Source organism: Falco naumanni, chromosome 10 (assembly GCF_017639655.2).
Source record: "Falco naumanni isolate bFalNau1 chromosome 10, bFalNau1.pat, whole genome shotgun sequence".
NCBI classification, from domain to species: Eukaryota; Metazoa; Chordata; class Aves; order Falconiformes; family Falconidae; genus Falco; species Falco naumanni.
Window position 1 is genome coordinate 13,397,940 of NC_054063.1, and position 17,075 is coordinate 13,415,014.

At 34.3% G+C, this 17,075-nt stretch overlaps 1 long non-coding RNA gene across 1 annotated transcript; it reads left to right on the forward strand.

Annotated features, from left to right (window-relative positions):
- The first annotated feature begins 9,330 nt into the window (after positions 1–9,330).
- LOC121094882 lies at positions 9,331–15,343 on the forward strand. The gene is made up of 4 exons (XR_005829958.1): positions 9,331–9,426; positions 11,070–11,137; positions 12,761–12,903; positions 14,507–15,343. It is a non-coding gene; the product is annotated as an uncharacterized LOC121094882 (long non-coding RNA).
- Positions 15,344–17,075: the final 1,732 nt, after the last annotated feature.

Here is a 17,075-nt window from a genome sequence, read left to right on the forward strand (position 1 = left end):
TTGTATCAGCTGATACCAGAATTTGAATGGCATGTAAATGTTGATTTGAATAGCAATTTTTGTTTTTCCACTAATTATTTTATGGATGTAATCTAGCTTCAAAATACCTTCATAGGCCATGTCTCTATTTTTTATTGTTTTGCTTTTCTCAAAGATATTGTCTGTTGGTTAGCATCCATCTCAAGAAGGGTTTTATAAAGGAAAACAGAAACTTATACTAGGAAGATGGATGATGGAGTTTTTCAGTATAATATCTGTATATAAATAAAACTCTGTAACCATAATCCTGTGTAATTGTTAAAGCAGAATGGCATGAAAGAGGATGGTGAATCTGATCTACAAAAAGTTTAGAAGGAGTTTGCTCCTATATATGACTATATATGACATATAAAAGGGCAAAATTTGATGGTTTGAGAGTGGACATCACAACCTGTATAAAAAGGCTTTGATTCCTGGCTCTAAATACTACTCTTCCTCCTTTCTAAATACCAGTGCCAGGAGAACACCAAAACAGACCGTAAAGTGGAATGGTAAAAAGGAGGTGTTGGACTAACAGAGAGTAGCTTTATCAAATGTAAAGTTAAAAAAAATGTGAAGGGAACAATGCCAGTCACACATCAGGATTTAAGCTAGCCTTTTATCTTTCCTGAGGCAAATCTGATGCAAAACAGTTTGGAAACTAATGTTGCTGTTGAGACTGCTGGAAATGATTTAACAGTCAAATAACTCATGTCCTTGGAAACTCAAATGCTGTCTCTTTACCTAATTTGCCATTTGGAAATGGCAGTACACAGTATCTCGTACAAAACTACATTGGAAAAATATTTTATTTGTGAATTTTACCTGCTCTGTCTAGACATGCTGAGTATATTTCCCTTTCCCTGAGATATTTTTGACTGCTAGTGTTGTAATGCAAACAATCAGTAATACTTAAATACCTCCATGAACCAAGGGCAGTAGTTGCATTATAGCTGATGCTTATCAAAAACAGAAAAAAGGTCTGACTGAAGTTCATGCACCTGTCATCTACTGAGTCTTACTAGCTATGGGAAAATGTTTTTATCTGGAATGAAATTTAAGGCCTCTTAATGCCTTATTTATCATTTCCCTGAACAGCGTGACTGACTTAGGGCATTGTTAAGCCTTTGATTTTTTTTTTAGGATCAACAGTTCTTCCAATGGCTTCCTTACAACCTTACAACAAAGTCAAACACAGCTTAGTTTAGTAACTCGCTTTCCACAAATATAGGTTTTTTGTCTTATGCCAAAGAAGTAATTTTCATATCTATCTAGTTATAATTACTGACAAACTAGTCTTTTATTGCAGTGTACCTTTAATACATTAAATAATTTTCTTCTAATTAATTTGTAATACTCAATTGCTTTTTAGATGTTGCCATCAATGCTTGAAAGGAGTAGCTGGGGACCATGTCATTTTCCATCGTAAAATTCTGTTTTAGTGGCTTAATGTACCACCCTGTTCATCTTCAAACTTCTTATCATAGTGCCTTCCATGCCGTCCCATGCTAAAAGTAATTTTTTTTAAATTATAATATGAATTTTATCTATTAGACATCACGTAGAGTGTTTTGCCTATGTAATGAGCTGAAGTAGCATGAGAAAACTGGAAAGCTGCACTGTATTTCCTGACTGTGTGGTCTGTTTCTGTTTTTTACTTTTCCTGGTTGGTATTAGGACTAATTCCTTATAAAATTTTAGAACTATATTAGAATAATTTGTTCTTGTTCAATAGATGTATATTAGACTTACAAGAGAGATATCAGCACCCAAAGAATAGATGTAACACAGTTACTTCATTCTATCATAACAGGAAGTAAATTTACCGGTCAAACTGACTTAGCATCCTTGCTACAAAAGGATTCATCGTTCAGGTATAGCAGTGTGCCTGAAACATTGTGAAAGAAATTAGGCAACTGTTGGTCAGAAAGGAGATCAGAGGGAAGATACTCTAAGGATATGTCCTTCTGAGTCTGGAGCTAAAGGTTTTGTTGTTACAACTTTCTACAGGCAAGCACGCTGCTGTTTGTAGTGTGCATTGCACTCAGCAGGGAAAGGTTTGGTCCTACCCTCCTGAAATCTGTGTCCTGAGGCAGCCTTATTAGCACTCTTTTCAACTGATCTCTTTTAGATCTCTTGTTAGAGGATATTTAACAAATTGTAAGATTAATATTTCATGTCTAAACTACTAACCAACAAATTTTTTTTAAAAAGGAGTAAATTAGCTGGCCAGTGAAAAAGTCCTATTAGCCCAAAGGAGCACAGTCTGACACTTTGGTTCTTTAAACAGAGAAGCAAAAGCTCTATGACAGAAAAGCATGAGGTTCCTTTCTTAGGGAACAGAAGAACAAAATATACCAGACCTCACTTGTTTCCTTTATTTGAATACTAATCTTTCTCTAATATCCAGAAGTCCACATCTAGAATGTTAATATTCTGTTTGGGAATGGTTATTCTGGTACATGCATGATATTACATTGTTTTGAAGACATTCATTTTGCAAGAATTAACTGTGAAAATGTAGATGCTTTGCAAGATATATACTGGGTAAATTATTATTTGACTTCTACTGAAGTGATGGCTCAGCAAAAAGTTTAAGAAATGTTTCTGTCAGTGATGTTCAGACATCAGACTTCTGATGTCTTCTCACTGTCCTGTCTGTTACCCATAAAATGGGATTTAGTTGTTGAACATTGTAGCAAGACATAGAACAGCTTATTGGGCTGGATCCGACCACCTGAAAAAAGTAATTTTATTACTGCTGAAGCTGTACCTGTCTTCAAGTGAGGGGTTTTGGGTGGGGCATAGCCTAAGATAAGACAAGATTCTTGACTTTTAGACCCCGTTGAGTTGTAGAAATTAAAACAAATACCAGGGCCTGCCTTCCTTTAAGTGTTTGTGTGATGTTTTCTTTGTCAACTTAGAAGAAAAAAGCTCATCTTCCTCATTCCTTTTATGATTTGTTTTTGCTTATTAGAATACATTAATATGTAAATGAGTATTTTTCAATTTCACCCATGTTCTTGTGTTAAAGGTGAGATGTACTGAGGGATTTTATTTAATTTTCTTCTGTAGTTTATATCTTCATAAATTCTCACCTATATTGCTATCTCCTTAAAATCTCTCTTAAGATAGTCTAATTTATTAGTGATGCTTTCAAATGTTATTTGATCTCTTGCTAGAAGACTATTAGAAAATTTTAAGAATAATTTTTCACATCTAAAATTTATTACCCTTGGTCAGAGCCTTCTATCTGCTGCTCCTCTGTCAGGAATAATAACTTTTTTTCCCAGCAAAACTTCGTAGAAACCCTGCTTTGCTGGAATTTGTTATTCCTTCTTGAAAAGCCTGTTCTGCTAACCTCCTTTACCAAGGTAATCGAGATGGAAATGCTGGTTCTAGTCCAGTTGAGTCTTCAGTAGAAGCCTTCTGTTGAATGTAAGAAAGATCAGAATGTTGTCAGAGTATTCAATCCTATGAAACTCTAAAGACCATATTAGTTTTTATGATAGAATGTTTTGGCCACAACATATCAAGATTTATATTAAATAATTTGTTCCAGTTTCAATTTAATTCAATTAGTTTTATTGTTGTGAGCCATTAAGAGGGTTTTAACTTCAGTCTAACCTGTGCTCAGCAACTAAATTAATTCTAAGATTAATACATATTAAAAGTATTAATTAATAAAATAATGTTACTAATTAATTGATTCCTTCATAAGGCAAAGTATTAAGTGCTACTATCCATAGTAGAATATTCAGGAAAAAGTCTGAAATATTGGTGGTATGTGTTACTTTTAGAGTTTATTTTTCTTTCTTTTTTCTAGCATGTCTAATTTGTGCTTACTAGTATTCCACTTCGGAGACCTCAATTTACATTGATTATACTAGTCTGCTTCTTCTGTGTCACAGCTATACTGTATGCAGGCATGTTATTTTTGCAACATTTTGTCCTTAAATCAAATCTGGTGCCTGTTCCCTTTATGACCCCTTTTTGAGATCTTTTTTCAGCAGCAGCAGTCATTCTGCATTCTGTAGTACTTGTGCTGATATTTAGTAAAGAAATGTGGGCAAAATCTCCTCTGAATGCATAGAGGTGCCTTTCTTCAAAGTATATCCTGGTAATTTAAAAAAATCTGGCTAGGTTCTCTAACTTAATCTAACCAGTTTCTCTGACTGAGATCTAAATGTGGTCCATTTATTTACATGTAAATATATTTTAATTTAATGTAAAAGAATACCTTTTATTCGTATCTGTTTGGGTGTTTCATTTTTTGTTTGTGGTGTGTTTTTTTCTTTTTTTTGGGGGGGGGGGGTGTAGTGGTTCTTATTCCATGTAATTAAAAATTTATATTTCATCATTTTCAACAGCATTCAATGCAATCTTACTGCTGTGAGAACAATACTGTACTCCTTCAAAACTGTGATGCATATAAAGCAGCTTTATTTCCTTCATTGGAATTAATTAAGTTCATTTTACATGTGTTCAAGGGCTTTGTGAGCGTAGGTCACAAATCATACTGGCATTGTAGACCTTGAATAAGGTTTATCTTTTGTTCCAGTCTTGTTTTCCTGTCTTCTGAAGTCTACTGTGAGAGCTGGCAGTGATTTCTGATGAGAAAGTTAAGGAAGTAGGTGTACATCCCCTATCATGACGGCAGTTGTTAAGAACAGATTATAGTGATTATTCAGGATTATACACTAAAGTGGTAATGTGAATAGAATTTCGTATCACATCTGACATTTACAAAGTGGTGGAAATCATGAAGAAGTACGTGCAGATCACAGACCCCACCATTTACTATATATGCATTATAATACTTCGTACTGCCCATGGAACCAACAGTGTCATCTATAGTTGAGTTTTACCGACATTTCCATTTACCAGGTCCTTTTCGTTTGCTTTATTGTAGCTCAGTCCTAGAGCTGATATTTTCAACTTGAGATGCATTGCCTGAAGCTGACATTTTTGGGGACTTTAAGATGAAATATTTCAGCTATACCCGAAAGCAATACTGGTATAAAACTGACTATTTTTTCTTAAAATAAAATGAAGTTCTTCTGGCTGTTTTATTGGCATCAGCTCCATACTTAGGAACAAAGATTAAAAAGTAATTAAAAGCCTCTGAAAACTCTGTTCGGCATCCTTTGACATGGTTTTTTGAAAGCAATTTTCATGAATGAGTCTGCATGACACTGAAGTGCTACAGTAATATCCAGTATGTATAATATTCAGTATGATATTCAGTAAAAAAGCAGCAGACGAGTACTTTTCTCTGAAATGACAGTAACTGATCCTTACTTCATTAAGGCTTAACAGCTCATCCATGCTATTTGGGGTCAGAAAGACATCGTTTTAATACAGATGGTGCCATTACACACTAATAAGCTGTGAGCAAGTGACTTCCACAACAAAAATCCATAAATCAGAGAATAATAATGTTTAGTACTTACAGAACTTCATATAATAATTGTCTTGGTGAAACAGTAAATGTGAGTTAGCATTTTCTGCCTTTACATCATGTTAAGTCATATGGAGTATAAATATATTTTTTGTATGTTTAAGGATTTTGCACCATTCCTTTGCATAAATACCACGCTACTTTCTATGAGTAGTTTTCCAACTTTTAATGCAGTTCTTCAAATATAATAACTATCATACATAGAAGTTTGTCTTCAGCTAAGACACGTATTTCCTTGCCATAGAAAGAACTCTGGTTGGTTTTCTTCTCATTTTTTTGTAAGTGAAGTATGTCATTGAGGTCTATCCAAGAGAAAAGCACAACTGTTGCCCCAGAATTAGAGAGGTCTATTCAGCTGTTTTTACATCTTTGAAAATAACACAACCTGGTCTAGACAGCTTAGGAGATGGTTAAGATATAGAAAGAAAACCCACTGTAAAGTACCTTAACAGATACTTCCAATAACCATAGAAGAAGAAATCATGATATAGTTCTTGGCATAAATAAGGTACAGTGAGAATTTTACTGAGAAATAGAAGACTGTGTTTTGTTTTCCATAACCTAATTTTTCAGACTTAATTTTTGTGACTTTTTTGCAATGGTAAGTAGACAAAGCTGTTTAATATTTGGGTTTTTTTGTTTCTGTCTGATCTCGTTATCCCTGGGAGAAAGAACTTGCAAGAATTGCAAAGTTCTGATTGGAAATTTATTACATTCTGTGTGAAAGAAGGTATTGCACAAACTAAGGGGAGAACAAAAGAGGAGGACAAAGACCTTTTTTTCTTGATCTTGACCTTGAGTAGTATTTTGTACAAGGATGTGGGTTTATCTGGGGTTTTTTGTTTTTTTTTTAAGGCTGGAAAGTGAGAACATTTGTGTGCTGACCTGAACAAATGTGTAGAAAATGCCTTGTGCTGAGAGGTATTATGGATAAGTTTGGTTTGTGAAATGTCAGTGTGGGTGGGTGTGAGATGATTGAAAGGACGTATGTCATGAATTCTTTATAAACTTGCCCCAAACTCCATAACATTTGTGAGAGTTGTTCATAGATGGTATGAATAATTATCTTTGCAACTGGTGTCTGTGCTATGTCCTATTATCATAGCTCTGCAAACTCAGAGAGAAATGAATGCTTCATTTCTCTTGGAGAGCCATTTCTCTGTTAAGCGTTGGCATGCTGTTGGTCTTTGGAGTTCTGTCATTCTTGCAGTCTCTTCTTGGTGTAGCGGAAAGGAAATACTACTGTATTTGTGGACTGAAATTCTATTTGAAATGTTATTTTAAGAGAAATTGAGAGATAAAGAAATATCAGAAGCAGTAAAATTAAGAATTCTGCATTTCTAAGGCTATTGTCAAGAAACAAAAAGATTCTGTACAAGAAAAACTTCCCACTAAACAGATATGAGAAACATGTGGTCTTTCCTTTCTGGCACATTGAAAGCACTGCCCAAAGTGGTAGACTTGAGTTGCCTTCCTCTAGAATGTGAACATTCCTGGAAACAAACAGAGAAATATTGTCTCAGGAACGATGACCCTGGTGGTTCTGTAGTATGGAAATGAGCATGATGGAAAGAGATGCTGTGGAGATTAGAGATGGAAGTCTTCTGTGAGGACTGCGCAGTGCTGCGGCAGTGTTAGGAGAGCGTTTCCCTGCAGAGGAAAGAAGCAGCTAAATCTAGTGCAGCCTCGTCCAAGCTGCTGTTTAGGAGTGGACCCTGAAACAAGTCATTACCTCTATTTTAGCCTCAGATAACTGACACAAACCAAAACAGAAACAGAGAACTAGCTGAAAATAAAGAAGAGTAAATGCTTTATGCTGAATATATATTAAAATAAGGTTCAGAAAAAGCTGAGTTTTGCACCAATATAATATTCTAGACTGAGTTTAAAATGGTATCTGGGAGCAGTATCTGTGATAGTGAGTTAATTTTCAGTTATCATGATGTATCACATATTTTTGTCAGCTCGGCATCACTATGGAAATATGACTTTCAGAAGGAACCAAAAATACTTGCTCTTTTAGTGAGTAACAATTTGAAACATAACTATATATAGGACAAACAACTCCTTAAAAAAATGTAAAACTCATGTTACATGTCCTAGGAGATAGTATATGCCAGAAAGCAGATCAGAGTTAATTTTCAATTCACTAGCTTTGGGATCAGCTAAGGACCTGGGTTAAAGCCGTCTTTTTACCAGTTATCAGAATGTTTTATTTCCAAAGATGGAGTATGCTAATATAAGGTATAGCATCGTATATTAAGAAGGTGTGCTGAAGCACGAGATCAGTGACTTCAGGAGCCATTAGAAGAGACATTTTTTGTGGGTTTTGCAGAGGCCTCAGGGTTCAGATTTTTAGCACTGGTTGGCTGAGTCCCTCAGGTTTCTATAGAAACCTTTTGTATGAGACTTTAAATAGAGGCTCTGCATGTACCCGGAAAGTAAGAGTTCTCTGGTGTCTTTGGTTACAAGGTTCTTCTTTCACCCAAAAGTCATCTAGTAATATTCACAAGATCAGAGGTACTCGAGCAGGAAAAATGCTGTACAAATAACAAATAGCTGTATTATTTATATCTTTCAGTGATCTTATAATTTATCTTATGCTTTATATAAATAAGCTGTCCAAAGCATATACTGCTCCCAAAAGTTTGTATGCCCCATCTATTAACACATGAACATTAGCTACTTTGTCATTTCTTAATAAAACATAATTATTTCTTGTAGTTCTGAACGTTCACGAATAAACATCTTCTGTAAAAGTTCATCATTATTTGTAGATTTATGCTTAGAGACCATGAGGCAAATTCTGCCATCATCTGGGAAGATAAGACACTCAGTGACGACAGATCCTTGTGCCTGCTATGTGTCATTTACCTTCTTCCAAAAAAAATCCATGTCTGTTGTAAGATGTATTTTGTATAGCAATTTGCTCAGAAGGACGAAACTGGCTAAGCACAAACAGCCTGCCTCAAATAAGCTCATTCTAAAAAAATAAACCAATAATACTGAGTTGTGGTTCTTTGGTCCCAGCCAGTTTTCCTTTTTTAAGTCTTTCCACCTGAGTAAGTTGTCATCTCCAACTCAACAAAATATTTCATCTCAAAAATAGCTAAGTGTCTTCCAGAGTTCTTTTCATTTGTGAGATTTTTCTCATGGGATGTTTTTTGCTTGGATGGTCCATTTTTTGTGCAGCAAGTGAGGAAAGTTTTTTCTCCTCATGTGCTAACTTTGCTAAAAAATAAGTTGACTTATAGTTTGGTGTTTTTTTTTTTTTCCCCCAAACAGATACCTTGAAGTTTTGCTTTAAAAAAAAAAAAAGTTTTACAAAAATTAAGACTTCTATGTTCTGTTCAGAAACAGAACATTTATTTTTATCTTTACATTTTCATTGTTTTCAGGAAAAAAAAAAAAAGAGAAAAAAAAAAAGAGAAAAAAAAAAAGAGAGAAAAAAAAAAAAAGAGGAAAAAAAAAAAAAAGGCAACCAAGCCTCTGTTAGGAAATAGGACAGCCACAGAGACAGTGAAATGTGATTATTTATGGTTCACTAACTCGCTACACTAGCTTTTGACTACAGAGTTGCTGTATTCTAGATACTTGTTTTGAAATTACTAATTCTTCAATAAGCTGTTCATTTTCCTGTTACTTCCTATAGAACTGTGAAATTTGGTGTTTTTTTTCTTTTCTGGGGTAAATCCTGTGTCTATTTGAGTGATGGGTGAAATGCACAATTACAATAACTGGACTAGGATTTTAAAGGAATATTATTCTATTAGATATCCTGTAAAGCAAACTTAGACTCTTCATTCACTTTGGGTTTGTTCTTCCAGAAAATCCAGTATGTTCACTCTGGTGATTTACATTTTTCTGCTTGTGAAGTCTTCGGTGATTAAGACGAATGCAAAGAGGATGTTGTACTTAGAGCTGGGAACTTCACGTATTACTATAAGGTAAGACTTGACGTAAGGAAAACTTCTTTTTTCAACAGTGCAGTTGTAGTGTCAGTGAAACTGGCTGAAACAGCCATCTTTCTAGATAAGGACTTGTCAGTTATTTCCTACAAGTCCCTAAGTTATTTAAATAGAATAGAATAGTTCCAGTTGAAAGGGACCTTCAGCTATCATCTAGTCCAACTGCAAGTAGGGGTGAGCAGATAAATCTCTAGATTTGTTTGGATAAAGAAGTTGACCATATGATTCCCTATGAGTGTAGTAACAGTCAGAGGAGGAAAAAAAAATCATTACATTCTACCTAGTGGAAAAACAGATTCAAAACCAAAACACCTGATATGAAACAACTGGGTGCATATACCAGCAGAGCCCTCTGGAACAAAACTAGAACTATTTGTAAACTCTGATCAGTTAATAATAAGGAGTGTATTTACATAACTCGTAATGCTTTACAGATGTAAAATCACAATGACTATACAAGTGATGGACCTACCACTGGAACCATTCCACAGTCCATGGAATTGTAATTCATAATTTCATAGACAAGACCTGTTTAAAATAAAAGCACTAAATAATGGAAAGATTATCCACTTAATTAGCATGTGTATTAGAGAAAGATTATAATGTGTATTAAATGGGGAAAAAAAGATAAACATTTTTCTTTCATGAGTGTTTGTTTGTTTGTTTGTTTTTTTAATTTTTGGTGTTGTTTTCTTTTAAAAGAAATCCTGAAAGTAAAATTATTTTATAGTTTATATTGAAATACTTAATAAACCACTTCTAAACCACTAACATTTTCAAATACTAATGACATAGTCAATCTTGTGCATGACTTTGCATGCTTCTCAGCTGAGATCCATGAGTATGAATCTTTCAAACTTTTCTACTTAGCTTATCCTCATTTAAAGACAAGATTGTATCTTGTTAAAATACAGAGAAACTAGATGAAAGGACCATGACAGTGTCAAAGAAAGGCACAAGTTAATTCGGATGAAGGCTGAACAGCATGTTGTGAGACAAGATAAAGGAGTAATAGCACCATGTTGAATTATACTAGTTGATGTGTATGCCATCTTACATTCCAAATGATATTCACCTCTATGATTTAGATGGTTCTATCACTCTATGACTGTATTTACTTTTTCAGGTGCACCTCAGTAAGATTTTTGCCTTAATAGGGCATGTGCCAGATTTCTTATACATTTTTTGATAGCACTTTCTTTGTGTAAGTTGAGTGCTGAATAGGTAGAAGAATGTGCATGTTTACTGAAGCCTGAAATGCCACAATCACAGAAAGATGCATTAACTCCCTCTTCTATGTGGTGTTATTTCTTAGGACCTCAGTACCTAGATAGGGGATGTATGGCCAAGGTTTTAAAAAAAGATGTTTATCATGTTTCTCAAGAAACCCTGGTGAAAACAGTTCTGATAGCTTCTTAGCTGGCATAAAAGTAATTTTCCAGAAAACTAGATTTCTTTTGGTTAAGTCCCATCTGGCATATTTTAGATGAATCCACTGAAGTAAGTTTGATATATTGTTATTCAATACTAGTACAAGTTTTGTCTGTGTAATTTTTCAGAATTTGTTTGAAAGTTTCATAGTGAAAAACTCAATAATTTGTTTTTTTCTGTTTGACCTTCAGGATATATCTTCACCGTGCCTGGAAAAAGGGGCAAGCTTTGAAACAGCCTTTACCATCTCTGAAAAAAGGTGTGTCTGTCTATGAAAGAGTATGTGCAATTCTGATAAAAAGGACTAGAGCCCACCCCAGTTCTAAGAATTTGTGCATCATTCACACCTCCTCATTAGTAAATGTTATATTCGTAGTGAACTACAATTGAGTTATGAATCAGTTCTATGCAGAATCAGAGCACATTACACGAGAGCCAGACAATTATAAGTTTTCCAGATGTGTCATGTCAAACATAAGCCTGTCAGCAAGGGCTCCCACAAATAAAAAACGTTAGGCCTTGAAGGAAATTTTTCATTACTGTTCTCTCCACATAAAGTCAGATTCCAGGATGTTTCCTGCATCTTTTCTGATACAGATCAACTTTGTGCACTCACTAGAGACACTAGATTGTATATGACTTGAATCATCACGTATTCATACTAAAAATGGCATTGATAGTTCATCTGAGGATAATATGAACCAAAGCTTTTAACGGAGTCAGCTTTGCAGTGTTATGTTTTTCCTTTTGCTGTAGAATTTCTTTCAGTGTTGTTTTTCAGTTGGTTGTTGCTTTTTTATTTTTTTTTTAAATTATTTTTTAACTGTTATTGTCTATTTGCTACCTACTGACTTGGCATCTATTCAGATGATTCAATATAATATTTGATTTATTGCTGACTACCTTGTGGTATGTAATACTGAGCAATTCATAGAAAGAATGATCTTATCACTGTGACTTTGATAACTGTGTCCACCAGGGAAAGAAGTATGTGCCTGAGAGGAGTTCTAGAACTCATTTTTCAGTATGTTGTTTTTTTAACAATATCCTATTGGAATTTACTTTATTAAAAAAAAAAAAAAAAAAAGTTTCTTTCAAAGCATTGTTTAAATTCTGTCATAAGCTTCATTATTAGTACCTTTGGGTTATATAATTATCTTTCAAAGTGGGTGCAGAGACAGGCTGAAGCTATATAACGTATTAATCTTTCAAGCAATTAGTAATTCCAAACCATACCAAAAAGCTGAAAACTCTACTAAATACGTAGTAAAATTAGAAAGATTATGTTGTAAACATGCAGGTGTTGTACATGGATGGCACTGGCAAATTTGGTGATGTAAACAGCATAATAATACAACAGTTTAGATCAAAAAGTCATAGAAATAAATAAAATACATAATAACTTCAATTAATGAGATCTCAAACAAACTATATATTATTTAAAAACCGCATAACCAGTGGGGCTATAACAAGCCATGCTTTTAATCAAATTAATGAGCCTACAATTCAGGACTGTTCGTGACCCAGAATAAAGCCTTTCCCTACAGCACAACTTCCTAACAGCCCTTCATGTATCGTTCATTAAACACAGACTAGTATTATGTAGGGCATAAGGACATACAGGACAAGAGATTTTGAAAATTTTAACATAGACGACTTTGGAAATCCCAGCTTTGTATCAACTCCTTAAAAAAAAATTACTTGGAATACTTGTTACACTAAATCAACACTATATATTCACCCATCCTTTGATAATTGCATGTATCTTCACAATGTTTATTTCTATGAAATATTAATCTTGTCACAGTGAAATACTCTGAATTTGTATTTGAAACATGACAATTTTTAAAAAACTATTGGACTACTATTTTCTTTTTTTAAGGAATAAATTAAATATTGACAAAAATTAGCAAAATCATCAGAAATCTGAGACAGCATCTACTCTAAGAAGACACACCTTTATGAAGCCCGAACTGAGATAAACAGTAATGATATCAGCAGTAAGATGAAAGCTTCTCCTGAAAGGTTAGTAATATTTGCAGAAAACAGTAAATGATTCATCTTGAATTCAGGCTTATTTAATTCTATTTGTGCCACTGTGTGCTCTCTCCTGCTTCTGATAAGAGTTTAATTACTAAGGTAATCATATAGACATATAGGCTGACATATAGAATGGAGGACACAACTATAGTAGGGCAGGATCCTAGAAGGTGAGAGCTGAGCACGTGTCTTTAATCTAAAAAGAGGTCTCAGAACCGTCATCAGAGTGCTGAAAATCAAGTTATTTATTGTTACCACTTGTTCCAATAAACAGTCTGGTGTTAGATTTTGAATAACCGATATTCAATATAAAATTATTCTGAATCAAAAAGAGCTAAAGAGCTTTGAATCTAAACACATATTTAAGTCATTCAGCAAGACATAATCAATCCCATGTACTTGTTTTCTGCAGCCCTTGTTTTGTTTGTCAACCTAAACAGTTGTTCCTCTTCAAAGTTAGTGTAATGAAATTTTCAGAGACATTGCTGTATGTCTTGCTAACAGGTACTCCAACAAAAGAGTTCACATCATGTCTGACACTTGATGTACTTCTTCCAAAAGGCAGTATTCATGGGAATGGTAAGCAGCATTTACAACTTTGCAACAGTATTCCCAAAAGTACTGCCTGACTCATGTTCATTTGAAAGAGTTTTCAGCTGTAGGGAAAATTACAGAGTGTACTCTATTGTAAAGGACTCTGCTAACAGTGTCAGTGTACAGCCAAAGCTGATTATGTTTTTTATAGAATATTACAGAAATATGACATTTTCTATACAGCACGGTTGAAAATTGTATGTGACATTTACATAGACCTGTTACATGCCATGGTTTCCAGAAGTATGCAGGTATGAAAAATTATTTTAATTAACTTTATTATAGAAATGTCACGGCACAATTTATAAGAAGAAAAAAGCAGATTTTTAAGGTGATATAAAGTATGTCTTCCTCTTCAGCATCTTCTGCAAGTATGACATTTTGTGCTCTGATTTTTAATAGCATTACAATGCTATTAAAATTATACTTTCCATGTTTTGATGTGTTTGTTGGTGGGGTTTTTTTAACTAGTAAAAACATGGTATTTGAGTGTATCAAGTTAACTTGTTTAATTTTGAAGGAAATAAATACTTCTTAAATGGGAATGGAATACTCTTCAAAGTGACAAATGCTGGTTTGTAATTCTGTTGGTGGTTTTGTTTTGGCTGGCTAGTCATCTTTTTGCTCTGGTAAAAAGTATGTATGTTCTAAACTTCAGATTAGAAGTGTAGGAGGCTCGAGACTTAATTTCAGCTCCTCTACCATATAAAAGTAAATTAATTAGAAAAAAACCCCAAAACCACAAAAATCTAATATTTTCTCCATTTTAGCAATATTTGTCTGTTCAAGGTTGTATTTGTCATCTTGAACCCAAGTTAATAGAATTCATGAGCTACACAACATTAGACTGTGTTCTGTATGCACATATATTTAAATATTTTTTCTTTTCCTAACTAGCTAAGATATTTCTTTCTTAATCTGGGAATGCTGTTAAGTATTTGTGCCCTACTCGCATCGATGAATGTAAATAGGACAACTCTTTTATGCTTTACAGACCTGGAGAAATAAAATTGGCTGGCCATGAGGCCTGAAGAAATGGCACCGTCACACTGAAATTGGCCATGCTCTGTCCTGACTTGTATTTCACTGAAGATTTGACTAAATGTCTTCAGCAGGTGATTTTTATAAACTGTCGCAGGAGACCAGCATCTTGAAGCTTGCTTAAGTTTTACAGAACAGTTTGGGCAACATAAATACAGATAAGCAGTATACGTGTATGGATGTACCAACATGAATTCCAGTGGTGGTCAATGGGGCGAGCTACATTAAGAAAAGGTCAGAGAGTAATGATAACAGTTCTTCCGTCTCCTCATTCGGTATGTTCTTGATCAACTGAAACTTGTGGTTAAAATGACAGAAAGACATGTACCGTACTTTCACAGGTCAAGTTTCTAGTAATTGAAACTGAATCAAGTTTCTAGATGTAACTGAAACAATGGTAGTTTCTTTCATGGAAAAAGTTTGAGTTCCCCCCTGTTACAGGTAAGCAGCTTCTGTGTCTGGGTTCTGGTTATGTTTATTCTTGGCTAGAAAGATTTTTTTTCTATATGTTAGAAGGGATTACCTCTCTTATTTCATAGGTATTTATTGTCTGTCTGTCAATGTCATCTTCAGGAAAGTAACAATTACTTATTTGTCACAAATTCTAATTGTAAAACGTAATGATTGTAGACAGATTATGACAGCTAAACAGGGAAAAGTATACAACTTGGAGGAAATAAGATTTTGAAATGAGAAACTAGTTTTCTGTTGTGAGGAAATCAGTCTGTATTTAATGTAAGAGTTTCTCAGAACTTGATCTCCCCTGTTCTATGGTGTAGAAGGAAAGTGCTCTGAATTTTTCAGTCTATTTTTATTTTTTATATTTCTGAATAATAAAAAAAAAATATCTGTGACTGTAAGCCACTGTCCCACACCCCTATGCTGGGATGTTGTGGTGGTGTTGTTTTGTTTTGGGGAGGGGTTTGTTTGTTTTTTAAATAATATAAAATGCATTATGTTCTTCTGTGTTTTGTTATGAATAATCCTTTCTGAATGGAATTTCATCCTAATTCAAGTGCCACTAAAATAAAGGTTAACTTCTCTGACTGTATATAACTTCAGTAGAAAAGCTTTTATAAATTACTTGACTGTTTCACAGGCCTTGGAGAGTGCTGTTGTGGATGGCAATGAGTGTGACTCATCTGACTATAGAGCTGGAAGTGTAATATTAAAGAAAATAAATAACAAGACTGAAAAGAGCATTGAATGAGGAAATGAGGCATGAATGCATGAGGCAGAGGTTAGTCTACTGCATGTAAGTAGATACCACCTAATTACTTGGGAAGCAAAACTCAGTAAGTACAAGATCATGAATGAACTGGAAGCACTCTAGGATATGCTTGACTTCTCAAATCTAGTAATTTCACTTCCAGCAGCGGGTGGCTGCCTTACTGCCATATATGGGGGAATAGTTTGAAAATCCCAATTTTGGAAAGAAAAATATGTATGATTGTTGAATGTGCAATTTGTATTGCTTATGTATTTCTTGTTATTATGATGAATTCTTTGCATTGCCCATAAGCAGATCATCATAATCTGTTTTTAAAAATCATGCTTGCTTATTATTTAAAAAAGAGGGGGAAAAAATATCCCCTAAATCACAGCCTTAGTTTAGAAATTTACTATGCAAACTTTAATACGCTAAAGGTGGAAATTGTAAAGTAAATTTTGTTGCATTAAGGACTGAACTGAGAGCCAGCAATGCAAATAGGGCAGTGCCTGTTGTCCTTCATTTGGCAGAAGTCAGAGATCTCTTCTTATCCAGAAAGAGCATCATGGTTCTCATTTTACCCCAGCTGAGTGCATTACCTTTGAGGAGCCCTTGCTTTTACCATGCATACTTTTTTTTTCTTTAACTTTTCTTTTACAAAAGAGAAAAGTGACTCTTCCTGATCTGTAAAGGCAGCTAGGATTCATTTCTGTGCACAATCTTGCTTTTTTTTTTAGTCAGTTTACAAGTGACTGTAGCTTTGACAGGGGCAGAAACACTTCTTTGCTATAGCAATCACTCAAATGTGTTTATATTCTTAGGTTAAAAACCATCACCACCACCACCACCCTATTTTATGCAAAAATTCCTTGGACAGAATGGGTGTATTAAACTATAGCTCCAGTAAATGTATTGTACTATACCTGTAGTAAACAAATAATTAGGGTATTTTGGCATTCTGTTAATGTGTGATTATGCTAATATTCATAAAAGTGTTAGCATGACGAAACCGCTAAGAGAGGTTACGTAAAGACTTAAGTGGCATTTATGTCTTTCAAAATTCAGTGCTAACATATCCAAGTAAGCTAAGGACATAGAATAAAAATGTTCAATAATTTTCATGTGAAACCTTGTTAACAAGTTGTGTCAACAAAGACACAGAGATTAATAGGGGTGTGCTCATTAACATTTTGCTCTTTGAGCAAATAGTTTTTACTCATAGAGCCAAATGAGCAAGTTTTGCAGTTCATTTTTTGAGACTGAAACCGTCATTACCAGAGCCTATTGGGAAAACTAAGACTAAAAATTGCAT